The sequence below is a fragment of the Myotis yumanensis genome, unplaced genomic scaffold (genome assembly GCF_028538775.1).
Source record: "Myotis yumanensis isolate MYYU_CA2020_CCGP unplaced genomic scaffold, mMyoYum1.0.hap1 SCAF_10, whole genome shotgun sequence".
In the NCBI taxonomy this organism is placed as follows: domain Eukaryota; kingdom Metazoa; phylum Chordata; class Mammalia; order Chiroptera; family Vespertilionidae; genus Myotis; species Myotis yumanensis.
The window spans coordinates 72,065,076-72,081,358 of record NW_027223761.1 but is presented as its reverse complement, the minus strand read 5'-3'; the positions used below and the strand labels follow the sequence as shown (position 1 = coordinate 72,081,358).

The 16,283-nt window shown below is 40.6% G+C and overlaps 1 protein-coding gene across 1 annotated transcript in view; it reads right to left on the bottom strand.

The window, feature by feature from the left end:
* The window catches only part of SLC35F2 (solute carrier family 35 member F2), a 45,993-nt gene that overhangs the window by 17,635 nt on the left and 12,075 nt on the right, over positions 1-16,283 (bottom strand). The gene's annotated exons all lie outside the window — the stretch shown is intronic.

Below are 16,283 nucleotides of genomic sequence, written 5' to 3'. Positions count from 1 at the left end.
GAATCATTGATCGGTTGCCTCCTGCACACCCCACACTGGGAATCGAGCCCACCACCCAGGCATGTGCCCTGACTGGGAATCGAATGGAGACCCCCTGGTTCATAGGGGAAGCTCAGCCACCGAGCACACAGCCGGGCAATCAGAGCACTTTTAAAAATGCCAACATCAGGCTACACCTGAGACCAATCACAGCATCACCTTTGGGGTGGATTCCAGGCATCAGTGATGTTTGAAGCTCCCCAAGTGATTCCAACATGCAGCCAAGATTGTGATTCACTGCGCTGGAGCCTGGCACTTTGGATCCAAAGAAGAGTAAAACCCAGACCCTGCCCTTTAGCATTTTAAGAGAGAGGGGCACCTGAGCAGCCCACTGCAAACAGCAGTCTGGGACAGCGATTCATTCTGAGTGAGGCCTCAGCCCGCAGGGGACACCGGGGAAGGCTTCCTGGAAGAGGGGGTTTTCAGACAGGTTTGGAAGTATATGAAGGAGGAAGGAAAAGGGAATACAGGAAGAAGTAACTAGGACCAAATGCAGAGGCACACACAGGCAGGGATGGGCTCAGGGAGCACCAAGTGGCCCAGTGTGCCTGGGGCATAAGGGCAACGGCAGAGAGTGGTGGGCAAATGGAAGAGCTGAGGCCAGATCGTAAAAGGTTGAATAGCAAACTCAGAAATTAGGCCTTTATGCCATAGGCGGCTGGGAGGCACAAAGCGTTTCGAACAGAGGGACTGATGAAAGTGACTCTGGTGGTTAGGAAAAGAAGAATTGATGAGAAGAGAACGAGGCAGAGAAGCAGTTAGAAAGCTAATACAGCCCTAACCGGTTTGGCTCAGTGGATAGAGCATCGGCCTGTGGACTCAAGGGTCCCAGGTTCGATTCCAGTCAAGGGCATGTACCTTGGTTGCGAGCACATCCCCCAATAGGGGGTGTGCTGGAGGCAGCTGATTGATGTTTCTCTCTCATCAATGTTTCTAATTCTCTATCCCTCTCCCTTCCTCCTGTAAAAATCAATAAAATATCTTTAATTTAAAAAATAAATAAAAGAAAGCTAATACAATGGCCCAGGCCAAAGCAAGACCTGACTGAAAGCCATGTTAGCATGAACGGAAAGCAGAGAATGACATGAAAGACTCCACACAGCTCAGCACACCATTAGCTCTCGGGAGGAGGTGTTGAAATGATATCTGGGTTTCTAGACTAAATGATTGGATGCCTATGGGGCTACTGACCGGGACAGGAAGACAGGGTGAGAAACAGGTTTGGGGCAAGGGGAGAGTAGTGAGTTCCATTTGAGAGCAGTAGAAATTGAGGTGCCTGGAACCTTGCGGAAAAGGCAGAAGGGGGGCAGGGGAGACAATACCAGGCTTGGGACAGGTGGCCTCTAAGGTGTGCCCAGTGCATCTGTGCTTCCTGGTATTGTTGCCCCAAGTGATCTCCTCCTCCTGAGTAGGGGGGCGGGGGTGGGAGGGTGGGAGGGTGAGGAGGAAGCTACGACTCACTTCTAACCATTAGAACACAATGAAAGTAATAGGATGTCGTTTCCATGAATATATCACGTAAGGTCATCACCTCCATCACGCTAGGCAACTCTCTTATTAGTTCTCTTCCTTGCTGGCTCTGATGAAACAAGCTGCCATATACAGAGGCTCACATGTCAAGGACCTGAGGGTAGCCTCTGGCCAACAACCAGCAGGGAACCGAGGCCCTCAGAGCAACAGTCACAAGGAAATGAATCCCGCCCAACCAAAATGAACTTGCCGAGGCTGCAGATGAGACCCTGCCCTGGCCGACACCCCGACTACAGCCTGTGTGAGACCCTGAAGCCATGCCCAGATGCCTGATCCATAAAAACTGTGAGATAATAAATGTGTGTTGTTTGAAGCCACTAAGTTTGTGGTCATCTGTTAAACAGCAAATAGGTAACAAATATAAGGTTAAAACTCTGGACTTCAGAAAATTAGACCATATCTGATTTGCTCTCCACTACATATCCAGTGCCTGGTACTTGGTTGTCACTCAGTAAATATCTGTTGAATAAATATAAATTGATAAAGAAGTGACTATATATGCCCAAGGTAAGACTCTCCCCACCTCTTCCAATGAAATGCCATAGTTAAAGACAAGTTATGAGAGTGCCGTGACACAGAAGCTAAGAGTGGGAAAACATTTTAAGAAGGAAGAAATCAATACTGTAGTGTCCAAAACTGCAGAGGGAAGAGGTGGCCTTACAGCTAGAGAGACACAGTTGGACTGGCAAGCTGGAAGTCGCTAGAGATCTTTGAAGGAAAGCTTTTTGTTAGTGGGCTGAGTGAGAAGATAAGCACCAAACAGAAATAGCTTTTTTTTAAATGATGAAAAGGAGAATAGGAATGGGGTAAGAGTTTGGAGATTAATATTATCTTGTTAAAGCATTAAGGAAACTTATAGATGTTTGGGAGATGAGCAAAGGCAATAAGAGTAAAACCTTGAAGACTGGCAAAACAATTTAAGAGATGATGAAGGCGACAGTGCCTGCAAGGTTTAGGGGCCAGGACGGAGAACATTGCAACTTTTATTTAAAATGTTCTCCATATAAGTACTTCCTTCCAGAGTTGTTTTACACAAAGTAAAAAAAAAAAAAAAAAAGCCAAAACAGCAGACACAGAATATCTCTTCTGAAAGTTTGCCGTGTATTCTTTTCTCTGGAATATCTGTTTCAGTAACAAGCAATTAACCCCAAACAATCCCTGCACAGGGCAGAAAAGAAAGGGGGAGTTTGCAGGGTGGGACAACCCTAAACACACTTGTAGGGCATCTACCACGCGTCAGGGTTTGAAGATACAAAACTGAACAGCTCTCTCTGTGTCTCGGGAGCTCGGATACTATTGGAAATACTAGTAAGTAGGCATGTAAATTAGCAATGAGGGCACAGGCAGACCAGTGGGAAAATAGTTTAAAAGAACAAAAAACTCAAGAGTTCACTAGCTAGCACAGTAAGGAAAGGCATTCCAAGCAGAAGGAACACCACACACCAAGGCACGGAGCTGAAACAATACGGTTCATTTGGGGGCCTCAGGGGGTTGGGGTAGCTGCAGCACAGAGTGTAGGAGAGAAACACAGCAGCAGATGAGGGGGGAACAGCCAACAGGAGCCAGATCAGGACGGTGGTGAAGTCATCCCAATCATGTGAAGAGCATGGAGCAAAGTGATCAGCAAGGTGGGAATCGAGCATTTCTAGATGTGTCACAGCACAAACATCGTGGCACAAAGCACCTAAGCCTTACCCTTCGCTCCAACATGAAAGCAAAATAAACAGGAAAGGTGGCAGAGACGGAGCAGTCTAGAATAATACCCAGTTTTCTGGATCAGATAACTGGATAGACAGCAATATGGTTCATCAATATCCCAAAAACAGGAGGAAAAGGTACATTTGGAAGGGAGAATGAATCCAGTCGAGAAGAAATGTCCAGTAGACAGTTTGGACCTGAGATAGAGGACCAAGCTGAAGAAATAAATTTGGGAATCATGAGCATAAAGGTGGTAGCTGAAAGTTGGGTTATAAATGAGATCGGGACATAGGCCTAAAACTAGAAAAGAGGGTTAAGAAAAACAGTCTTGAAAACAGCAATGTGTAAGGGGCTGGAGGAGGAAGAGGAATTGTAAATAGAAACGAAGGGGCTTGGCCAGAGAGGCAGAGAGAGAACAGGGAAGGAAGAGCTTCCTGGAAGCAAGAGGAAATGGTGTTCCATGGAGGAAGTGCCCTGGAGCTAGGACGGCAGCAAAGCCCCCTACTCCGCCTGCTCCTCTCTCCCTCCCCCACACACAGCATCTGCACTGCAGCAGGAGTTGGTGTGCTGAAGGGTCACCTAATGGCATCCCTCCCACGCCTCAGACCTTTCAGTAGCTCCCCTTTGCCCTCAAATGAAAGCCAAACTTTTAAATGGCCTCTGAGGCACCCTACCATCTGACCCCCATCTAGCTCTCCAGCCTCATCTTGGACTACTCTCTCATAGCTTTAAGTTTTAATATTTTAAAATTTCCTAAAAGATATTTAAAATATAATAAAGTATATGCAAAATCAACATGTATTCATATATCTACTAGGCAGCTTAAGAAAGAAAATATTGGCAGCGTCAACATATCCCCCTTGTGTTTTCCACTTGGCATCTATCATTCCATGTATTTCTATATATTTTAATATTTACATAAGTATCCCTAAAGTACTATATGTGTACTTTTGCAACTGGCAGTTTTATTTTTTTTTTATGGTGTTTTTCCGGATCCCTTTGCAAGTTCTTTTTTTTTTTTTTTTTAATATATTTTATTGATTTTTTTACAGAGTGGAAGGGAGAGGGATAGAGTTAGAAACATCGATGAGAGAGAAACATCGATCAGCTGCCTCTTGCACACCCCCTCCTGGGGATGTTCCCGCAACCAAGGTACATGCCCTTGACCAGAATCGAACCTGGGACCCTTCAGTCCGCAGGCTGACGCTCTATCCACTGAGCCAAACCGGTTAGGGTGCAACTGGCTGTTTTAATCAACATTGTTGGAGAGAGGGATCCATATTGATGCATTAGTTCTAGTTCATGCCTTTCCACAACATGATTTGTCACTTTATCCATTCCTTGTTGATATTTAGCTCTTTTTTTTCTCTTATATACAATGCCTCCACAAACATTCTTGCTTATGTCTCCTGATGCACACATCTAAGAGTTTTTCTGGGTTTGTTTTGCAAACTGGTGCAAATGCGTCCCTGATGTGCTAAGATAAAGTCTCTGTCAGGACTCAGGATGGCCTGCTGGGCCTACTGAAGGCATCCATCCTCTGCAAGCAGTGTACTCAGAGTACCTACAATTATAATGACTTTCTATTTGTGCCATGAAGTTTAAAAGGACCGTTTGCTTTGAAGATACATCAAAGGGTGGAATTGTTAGTCTCAGGGCATAAGCATCTTCAAATTTACTTGTTTTGCTAGATAGCTCTTCAAAAGTTATATTCCTTCATGTTGTTTGCTCTGTATTCTCAAAAGGAAGGAGCCAAAACCCCCCACCCTTCCAGGGGAGGAACAATAGCAGGAACTGGCCAGAGGCAGACATTTTATTAGGCTAGGGAAGCAAATTTTTTGCCCAGGTGAGCAAAGGGTTAAGACCTTGCTCCCACAGAGGCAGCAGTGTTCCTAGGGATGTTCTATCTATCCCTGGCGGCGTTCTCTGTACTCACTTCCTCCTGAACAAGGCCCTGATTCTGGATTTTAGGCTGCCCTATCTTAGACAAAAGAAATTCACCACATGGTCCTGTAGAGCCAAAGCCACGAGTGGAAAAGTACATTTTGGGAGACAGGTGTCATTGTCCCCAGTCACATACTCCCCTCAAGAAACCTGTGGTGAAGGGTGCCTGGCCAAGGACATGGTTCCGATTTTCCTGTATTTCATGGTCCAGTTGGCATCATCAGAGCACACATTCTCAACCTAATGCTCACCACAACCCTGAGAACAGTAGTCTTCCTCCACTCCTATTACAGAGAGAAGCATGAGACTCAGAGTGGCTCCAAATTCACCCACAGTCCCACAGTAATTAAAAGGCAGAGGAAGTCAGTGCCCTTTGCTGTGAAAGGCCTAGATGAGGGAGTTCAAATTTACTTCCAAGAATCAGATCTAGGGAAACATCTCCTCTCCTGGAAGGAAGTCTCAGAACTGCAGAACTTCGGTGCTGTGGCCCATTTTTTTAGGTGAAGATACTGTGGCCCAGAAGAGGAAAGTGTTTTGCCTAAGATCACACAGGAGCAGAATTGATGCCCAAATTTTCTGACCATTAAACATCTGCTGCCCCCACAACAGCACATGGTCTTGGGATAAGTGTGGTCATCTCTCCTTAGAGTTGACACCTTCTTACCTTCTGTATCACTTTCTCCTTCCCCCAGATACCCTTCTTTACTTCTCCATTACGATTTTATAATAGAGCTTATATTAGTAAACCCTTTCTTCAAGAGATTCTTGCACCCCACCCTGCTGTCGGGAAAGGAGTCTGGCCTGATTTCTCTCCCACCAGTTTTACACTACTTCCGGGGACATCAGGGGATGAGTTAGCTGTCCAAAGTACAGGTTGTGGAAAAGCCAATCAAGTGTCCAATAACCTAATCAAACTTAGACCATTTTTCACATCCCATAATGGACGTGGAAACCATTATGCATGTGAAATAAGTGAGAATAATAAGTGTGTCCCTGTTCACAAATGGACAAAATTCCTCCAGCAAGCTCATATTTGCATTCTAAAACATCCCAATTAAGCAAGCTGTCCTCCAACAATAAAGTATAGCCATCTTCTAAAAAAAAAAAAAAAAAAAAAAAAAAGGAGAATGGATATTTAAGGTTACAGAATGCACTTCTCTTGGCTCCAAATCATAATGACCTCATCCATAATGGAAGAGCGGGAGCAAGGTGGGGGGGGGGGGGGGGGGGGAGGCAGGCAGAAGGGGTTGGGGGGGTGGAGGCGGAACAAAAGGAGAAAGAAGAGAAAAACAGACTGGTAGAGAGAGGCCTCAAAACAATTTTTGTTACTTATAGCTTCACATTTAAGCATTCCACCACAAGGTCCCATTCATATGAACTGTGAACTGAACCCAGGGACTCTTTATGCCTTAACAAAACCTGTCCCTCTCTAAAGGAAGCTGCCAGAAACAATGTGCATCTAACCATGGGATATATCCTGTTACAGGGCTTCAAACGGAACCTCCACTGATGTGAACTTCAATGGTAGGATGTGGTCCAACTCCAAGACATGTTTCCCAAGGCGACTTCACACTGGGGGAGCCCGGCCAGCAGAAAGCAGAGCGAACAAGAGCTATGGGTCATCTGGGGCCGAGGCAGGCACACAGGGTAGAAAGTAACCTGAGTAAGGTCACTTCAGACTACTTTACTATTTGGAGATATTGTATGAATTTAAGGGTTGAAAAAAGAAAATATTGAAGGCATTTTATTTTCCCTCTGCCTTTCTTACAGGAAACCTAAAGACCCCTGATCACAGACCAGAAATGTGAAAACAATTTCCAGATAGATTCAGGACTGAAGGAAGGCTGGAATTAGGGCTTCTGCCTAATTCAAACACTAGTTTTACATAAAATGATGGGACTGATGCGTTTCGTTAGCTCTTCTTCATTTGCAATGTCAGGTTAGATCGGTATCCCTTCACCTGGGTGTACATTAAATAATCATTGAGGGCTTAAACAGAAAAAAAAATGACATTAAGACTAGCCCAAGCCAACTGAATCAGGTTCTCAGGAGATGGATCCAAATATCAGCCTATTTTTAAAAGCCCTCTCAATGAGTCTACCAGGCAATAGGATGGCAAACCACTGAATTAGTCTCTCCCTTTTATTTGAAGAAAGAGTTCCAGGTGACTGATAAAATAGATTGTTTGGATGCAAATCATATATTTTTCTTCACGTTTTGTCTCCATAAATCTCTGCTGCTAGATTGCACCTTGTCAACTAGAGGCAGGATTCTGTAGTAGACTTCTTCAGAGCATAGCTTCTTTGGGGAGATTTTTAAATGCATTACATCTGCCACCTATAAATACTGGGTACAGAGTAACTCCCAGCACTTCTGTAAAAATCCTAGTACAAGTCTGAAAAGAAATATTCATTTACAGAAGATCCTCATATTTAGCACATAGATGACCTAGTGTCTGTTACTGGAGCATTTTAAATCATATTGGAAGTAAGCTGGAAACCTCGAAAGCAAATAGTAGCTTTTCTTCACATAGTGAGTAGTAGCCTGGCTGACCTTTATATTCTTTCCATATCTACATTTCTATGGTTCAAAAATTTAGCCATTAGTGTATCGCCTAATTCTAATGAGCATAAGTAGCTAGCTAGCAGTTTTGAAGAACACACATTCTGATGTATTGGGACATTTTCAAAACTCAAAGTGACCAAAAAAAGCCAAATTTCAAACTATGGAAAATGTAGTAATGTGTAAATATTACCTTAAAAGGCAGGCATGTAGGAAAGGAAATTTATGTTTTCCTTTTTCCCCTGCATTATATCTTATGCGTAGTAGGTGCTCAGTAAATGTTTATTAAATTAATGAATAAATGCTGCAATTAATTATTGAGATGCCATAATGTTAAAATGCAAGATAGGGGACCCTTAGCTAGGACACCCTAAGATGTGAACTCAAGGCATTTATAGCAAAACGAATATGAGCTTGGGAGTTAGATAAAAATGAGAGTCTAAATTTAAATTTGAAGCATGAGAGAAAAAAGAAATAGGTGCGGGCAAGTGAAAACAATGGTTTGCATTAAGTTCGTTTTGTTTTGTAAAAGGCGGGTAGAGATTGTGCCCCAGAGGTAGCCTTTGGGAAAGTATTCCTTCCAAACACAGTGGAAAGTGCATTAAACTTTGAACCAGAGTAACTTCATCTCTTATTAGTGTTAGGAAGTTGAATACATTAGTTAGCCTCTCAAAACTGTTTTGTTTTGTTTTGTTTTGGTGGGTTTAAGGGTTACTGATGTAAGCTATGTAAAATATCTACCACCTTAGGCACCCAACGAATCTTCCCTCCTTCCTTCTTCTGGTTCACCAGCCTTTTGGGAACACCGTGACCACAGCTGTCCAATAGAACTTTCCGTGATGATGAGAATGTCCAATATGTGCACCAATACAGTAGTTTCTAGTTATGTAGCAATTAAGCACTTGAAATAGGACTAATGGGAATAAAAATGTGAATTTTTAGTGTTATCAATTTCAATTTAAAGTAAAAGAGTGATATGTGGCTACAGGCGACCATCACATTGGACAGCGTAGCCATGGACCTGTGTTGTGCCACAGAAGTTACTGCAGTGACAGAAACAGCTGAGAAGTGGCTATTGAGCACTTGAAATTCGGCCAGTGTGAATGAGGAACTCAATTTTCCACTCTATGTCACCGTAATTCATTTTCATTTAAATAGCCACATGTGCCTGGAGGCTAAAGGCCTGAAGAGCATAGCTCTAGACCAGTGCTTCTCAAATCTTCATGTGTATGAGGATCTTGCTAAATTGTATCTTCTGATTCAGTAAGTTAGCGAGAAGCCTGAGATTCTGCATTTCAAACATGCTCTCGGGTGATGCCTCTGCTGCTGGTCCACAGGCCACACTTTGAGGAGCAAAGCTCGAAAGCTGTGCTTCCGACTCGGAGGTCTCGCAACTCCAGGCATCCATGGAACTGGTGACAGAAATCCATGGACTGCTCAGGAGCTCGTCTTGGACATTTCAAAAAGCTTAGGAGTACTTCTGACCATTGCTGGCAAGAATGCAAAGCGATACAGTACTTATGGGGGGAGGGAAAGTGCAATTTCTAAATTTTACTTCTAGGAATCTATTCTGTGGATACTTTGGCAAAAATATGTAAGGTGTATATACAGGCTATTCATTCGTGCACTGTTCATAATAGTAAAAGACTAAAGAAAATCTAAAGGGTTAACAGTAGGAAACTAGCTGAGTAAACACAAAGGAGTGCTGTGCAGCTATAAAAAGCAAGGCAAATATTTCACACACCATACAAACTGACTGCCAGGATATAATTTTTTAAAAAAGAAAAAAAAAAGCAAATGTGGAGAAAAATGATATGAGATGCTAAGATGTATTTGTCTTTGTTAATATTTTCAAATGGAAAGATAAAGATAAAAACTGTTTTAAAGTTACCTATAGGTCAGGAAAGAGAGCAAAATAAAAGGCATACATATATATATATATATATATATATATATATATATATATAATGTTTCATAGATTTGTCTTCTGAGCCATGTAAATATTTTACATAATTATAAAACAAAAATTAATTTTTTAAACAGCCACATGTAAAATCAAATTATAAAATAAACTTAAGGATATTTTAAGTTGGTAGTGAAAAAAAAAATGGGAATTATTCCAAGTGATTTCAAAACACTAATTTAACAGAACATTCCTACTAGAATATACCATAGGAATAGTAAGAAATGTAAAATATCTTAAATTGTTTGGAGGTGATACCCAGGCTGGATAGCTCAGTTGGTTAGAGCATCATCTTGATACTCCAAGGTTGTGGGTTTGATCCCCAGTCAGAGCACATATAAGAGTCAGCCAATGAATGCATAAATAAGTGGAGCAAGTCAATGTTTCTCTCTCTCCTTTCCTCTCTCTCTCTCTAAAATACATAAATAACTCAATAATTTAATTTGTTTGGAGGTGGTATTATTATTTTAAGATTGTGTGTATATACTGTGGAACAAAGCAAGAAAATATATTGATGTATTAATTTTTGGTACAGGAAAGAAAATGAATGTGTAAGATTAAAGAGGCTAAGTTTAAAAAAAAACTATAATTCTGAACATTCGTGAAAGAATGAACTCATAAGACATTTTATATATTTTTAAATATATTTCCTATCTGTGACAAAACAATGACCCACCAATAATCATGAACACTCCTGTGCCTGGAAAATAGCAACTAAATAATACTTCCTACTGAAGAGAACCAGGCCTCCTTAGAGAGTGACTGCAGACCTGGGCAAGAAAAGCACAACCTAAGCCTGGAACACCTTGTCACACCAAGTGGCAAGAAAGCTACCAAAGAGTAGTGGAGTCGTGACAAAAAGACATTCTGACATCAATAAGAACAATTGCAATGGATTGAAATACCTCCAATATGTTTAAATCCATGAGTTAATTGCAATACTTACATTTTTTTAAAAAAACAAAACTCATTGGTCATCTTTGGAGGAAGTTAGAGAACCAACAGATTATTTTGAAAACTGGCAAATAAAGGAGGAAAGAGCAAACATTTATCCTGCCCTTCCTATTCAAATTACATCTCAGGGTAATGAGTTAATGGGAGTAATGAGTTAATGACAGGGAGTGTCTTTGTAGAAGTAATGTGGATAATTAATAAAAATGAAATGACAGGAATAGAATATTTTATAACCCCTAATAAGATAATGAATCTACGCAATAAACCTCAATAGCTCCTCATATAACAAAAGAGAGATAAGCAAACATTAGTGCCTTGTGATGGCGGTACACAATATCTATGCAATATTCTGGCAAAAAAAAAAAAAAAATAGGATCATGGGATTTTTAACAGGTGTTCATAGATTAGGTCCATGAAAATATTCTGGGGAATCTAGGAACTTGAATGGGGGGAAAAACATATCTTGATTTTCAGTAATAATTAACTAAAATGTAATATTCCCTCCGATTATGAATGGAAGCAACCAACTACACTAGCACTAGCAGCAAGCATGAGTTTGCTACCAAAGAACTCACAGACATTTTCCTATCATACAACAGCTGTTGTTGAAATTCCAAAATATCATTTACACGCATCACTACTCCAAAATCATGGCAATTAAAGACCCATTGTGAGATCTTATTTAAGTGTGTGTTTTTTAAAAAAGAAGCACATATATTAACATATCACAAAGAGTTTTCAATAGTTTTAATAAATGGGTGTAATTGGTTTCTATTATAAGCCTATGTAGTTTATTTTATGCATTTAGACACATTATTCTGAGAAAGAAATACTGAAAATCCACCAGAAAGATACAATCAGCAAAACTCAGAATATGGAAAAGTCTACATGACAAATGAACTATTTCTTCAAAAAATAAACTACAAGAATAAGGGGAAGCCTACAGGAGAAAGAAATGTGGATATAACAACCTTTAAATGCATGGGCCTTGTGTGCATTTTGATTTTGTCAATGAAAGAAAATCCAAACCTGTAGAAAAAAAAACTTTATACGAGTTTATTTCCACCAATAACTGAGGACATGCCCGGAAGCAAGATCTCAACGGATTGAGAAAATATTCCTGAGAATGGCAGTTACTTACTTTTATACATTTAGAGTCAAAGGAGAAAAGCTAAGGAAGGTTACATGAAATCCACTGGTGGTAGATTAAAGAGATGGGAGAAAGCAAAACAGGGAGAACTCTAAAATTGGGTAAAAAGTAAAATGGAGAGATACAAACTTCTTTGACATTGGTGGGTCTAGAATAGTGAACATTTAACATTTACAGTAAATAGAGATGCTATGCAGGCAACAAGATAACAATGAGAAGTTTCAAACTAAAGAAGCTGTCGGCCTGGGATGTGACTGCCCACCATGGCCTGCCCAGCTTGGAATTTATGATCAGATCATCCTGTGAGTATTTTCACTCACTGACTGTCAGGCCTGCTGTCCAGCCCCTGAGCTTGTCAGGTCTGCTATGTGGCCCCTTTTCTGTTTTTTATTTATTTATTTTTCGGTAATCCTCACCTGAGGATTTTGTTCCATTGATTGTTAGAGAGAATGAAAGGGAGGGAGGAGGAGGTGGGGAGAGGGAGAGAGAGAGAGAGAAACATCAATGTGAGAGACACATCAATTGGTTGCCTCCTGCACAAGCCCCAACTATGTTCACAAACTGAATAAACTATTTAGAAAATTATATGACAACTGAAGAAATTTGAACATGGACTAGATATATATGATATTAAGGAATTATTGTTTATATTTTGGTGGAATAATGGTACTGTGGCTATTTTTAAGTCCTTATCTTTTAGAGATGAATACTGGGATAGCTATTTGTGAAGTTAGATGATGCCTGAGAATGACTTTAAGATAATCCAGAAGGGGTGGAGAGGTATAAACGAAATAAGATGAGTTGATAATTATTGAAACTGGGTGACACTTCATCCAATAGGTAATAGTGGCCAATTTTACTTGAACATTCCCATAATTAAAAGTTGGTTTTGAAGGGGGAAAAAAAAACCAAAAACACAGAAATCCTACATTTACCCATGAAAAGGCTGTACAGACAAACCAAAGCATCACCTATATATGCTTCCAGCTATAATTATAACAATCAAGTGTATTAACACTCGTTTTCTCTTGCTAATCAGAAGCTTTAGTTAAGAGAAAATAAATTAATTATTACTTAACAACTGCAATTTAAAGGAGTTTCAAAATTTTTCAAAATATATAATTCCTGGCAGAAAACTAATAAAAGTGGTTTATAATGGAATAAAACCCTAAGGGTTACTGATCTAATAAAAATGTTTCACACTGTATTCTACTTGGCATATGCCAGGCTCCCCAGGTAGGTTGTAGGCTCCTGAAAGGCAGAATCCATGTAAATTTTCATCTTTGTTTATCTGGCTGAATTGCTGCAAAGGTTAAAAAAAAAAAAAAAAATGCCACCAGAAAAACAGGCTTTTCTGAAGCCTCTATTAGCCCATCTGCAGCAGATGGAACTACAATGGACTACAAAAAGAAAGCTCTACAGGGTAGCCTGGAAATGTGTCAGCCCAAATACCACCAGAAAGCATTCAACTTTAAAATGCAAAATAAATTGCAATGCATATTGAAACAGGACAGAGTGATAGGGGTCTCTTCTGCTGGGCAATGTAAATTTTAGAAAAAGGAAACCTGCCCAGTTTCTCCAGCCCTGTCTGTACAGCAGCAAAAGTCCAGGGGTCCATTAACAACTCAGTCTTAACTGCTTGGAAGGCAGCTACCAAGCGTAGAGGAGTGTCCTGACGGAGGTGGGAACATGTAATTTCTATTGTCCTTGTTCTAGCTTCACCAAGCAGCTTCAGATCTTGTATTGCCTAAGTAGATTTTTTTTATTGGAATGGCCTTTGTTACTACACCACTCTAAGACTTCTACCTAGAGACCAGAATGTGTGGGAATTCTTTGCCTGTTTTAGTGAAATAGTGCAAACTGGCAGGCAACTTCAGCACCCCACAGTGAGCCTTATTACCATCATCTTAATGGTTCCCAGTTCAAGTCAGCAAATGTTTTTTAGTACCTAGTCGATTCCTGACACTGTGTCAGGCTCTGGGAATACAGAGAAGTACAGAGCCCCTGCTCTCATGGAATTCACAATACAGAAGTGAAGAAAAACAGTAATTAGGATGGGATTTCATGGAAGGCTTTACTCATGAGGTGATATTTCACCTGAGACTTGAAGAATGGAGACAAGTTATTCAGGTCAAGAGAAAGGGAACAGGAATGCCTGTCCCCGCAGAGGGACCAGCATGACTGAGCCTGGACATGCAACGTCTTCAAAGGAATCAGCAGCTACCAAATCTCGTCCAACCTGTGGTACAACTGGAAAAGAGTTCAGCAATTACTGGTGGATTATTTCAAACACTGGCCACAGGTCAAAGGTTGTGGGTTAGGTGAGATGAGAAAAGACTGCCTCGACATTTTATGAATTTTTGCTTACATTTTTACCAGTATCCAGATGGTCTCTGTGCTCTAAAGCTATTTTTTTATTGGAGCCATTTTTAGATTGTATCGCTAAATGTAGTAGGCAGAATAATGGTTCTCCAAAAAAGTCCATGTCCCAGTCCCCTGGAACTTTACCTGGTGTGATATTGTGATCTAATAAGATACACACACACACACACACACACACACACACTGGTCTTGGCTCCTGAATGATCACAAGTACAAGGTGACAACCTGAGACTTGAAACTGGTGTCTACAAGGGCGGCTGACGGAGTAGGAGGGTAACCTGTGGGACTGAGCCCTCACCCTGTGGGGGCTGTGCTAACTCCAGGTAATTAGTGTCATAAATGAATCATAAGATATGCAGTTTGTGTCTGGAAAGTTGAAGAACTGGTTGATGTGAGGGGAAAAAAACAACCCACACATTTGTTGTCAGAAGTACTGAGTATAGGAAAACAGTTTTTTCCTTTTACATGGCAAAAGGGACTTTGCAGATGCGATGGTGGTTAAGTACTCTGAGATGGGGAGATTATCCTGGGTTATCCAGGTAAACCCAATCTAAACACGAGTCCTTAAAAGGAGAACTTTCCCAAACTGTCCTCAGAGGAAGATGTGACCACAGAAAAAGAGAGAGATTACTGGCTTTGAAGGCGGAGGAAGGGGCCATGAGCCAAGAAATGCAGGTAGACACTGGAAGCGGGACAAGGCAAGGAAATCCAATCCACCCACAGTCTCCAGACAAGAACACAACCCTGCTGACACCTTGATTTTAGCCCAGTGAGACCTTGTCAGGTCTCTGCCCTGCAGGACCGTAAAATAATTATAACCGGTGTTGTTTTAAGCTTCTACGCTTTTGTTAGTTTGTTATGACTGCAATAGAAACTAATAAACTAATTATGCTTATGATGCTTTAAAGCGATCCTTGAATCATAAAGCTATAACTATTTACATTCATCTAAATGAATTTCCTTAGTAATGAGATTATCACATCAAATGAGCAGAATCTATTAAAATTACTGCAGACAAAGCTAATCAGGAGCCATTCTGGATTAAAACAGCTTCATCACTTCCCAAGGAGGAAAATAAAACCATGCATCAAGCCGGAAATGATAGAACTAATTTTAGGTAAACCAACAGAAGTGAAAATTGTGTGTGTGTTTTTTCTTATATACTATGTCCTGCTTGACTCTTAACGAGTCAAAAATAAAGGGGAAACATTAATACCTGCCCCCTATACAATAAAAGAGAGGCAAGGACCAGCCACTGAACTGAGCCCTTACATCGATTAATTTCTTGGTTTTTCATACAACACTAAAATGTAGGTATCATTTTGCCAAAGTTCAAGACTTTTAACCATATTCATATGGTAAATAAATAGCACTGTGTTAAAATCCAAATAAAACTCTAAAGCTATTCTTTCTAAAGAAATAGAAAAGCAAATAATTGTGGGAAGAAAAATAGTAAGAAAGGTACCTCGTTCCAGAATGACGGCCTCTCGATTCCTATGGCATTTGGGTGGCAACCCTCTTTCTCCACTTTCCACATTCTGCCTGTAGGGTTTCATATGTCTGCTGTATTTGCTTTACTAGATTATAAATGCAGAAACTGTGACAGGGATATTGTTGTGTCCCTTTCCTTATATACATAACCATACAATATCTAGTACTGTTGTTATTATTGTTATTGTTACTATACTATTCCTACTTTTAGTTACTATGATTATGAATAATAATACCTACACTTATTTCATAGTCCTAATCTATTCAATCCTCCCAACGATCCTATGATGTAGGTACTATGAATTTTGCTGTTTATAGATAAAGAAACTTGAGGCAGGCACAGAGATGTTAGACATCTTGTCCAATATCACACAGGTAGCAAATAATAGAACCTGGAGAGCAAATCAAGCAGTGTGGTTCATACGTACACTACTTGCACCCATTAGGGACTCAGAACACCTTATTATCCTAACAAAAGTGAGGTGGTTTAATAAAAACAGCTATGTCAGATGCCATATTAAATGCTTATACACAGGGTGGGGCAAAAGTAGGTTTATAGTTGGTCGTATG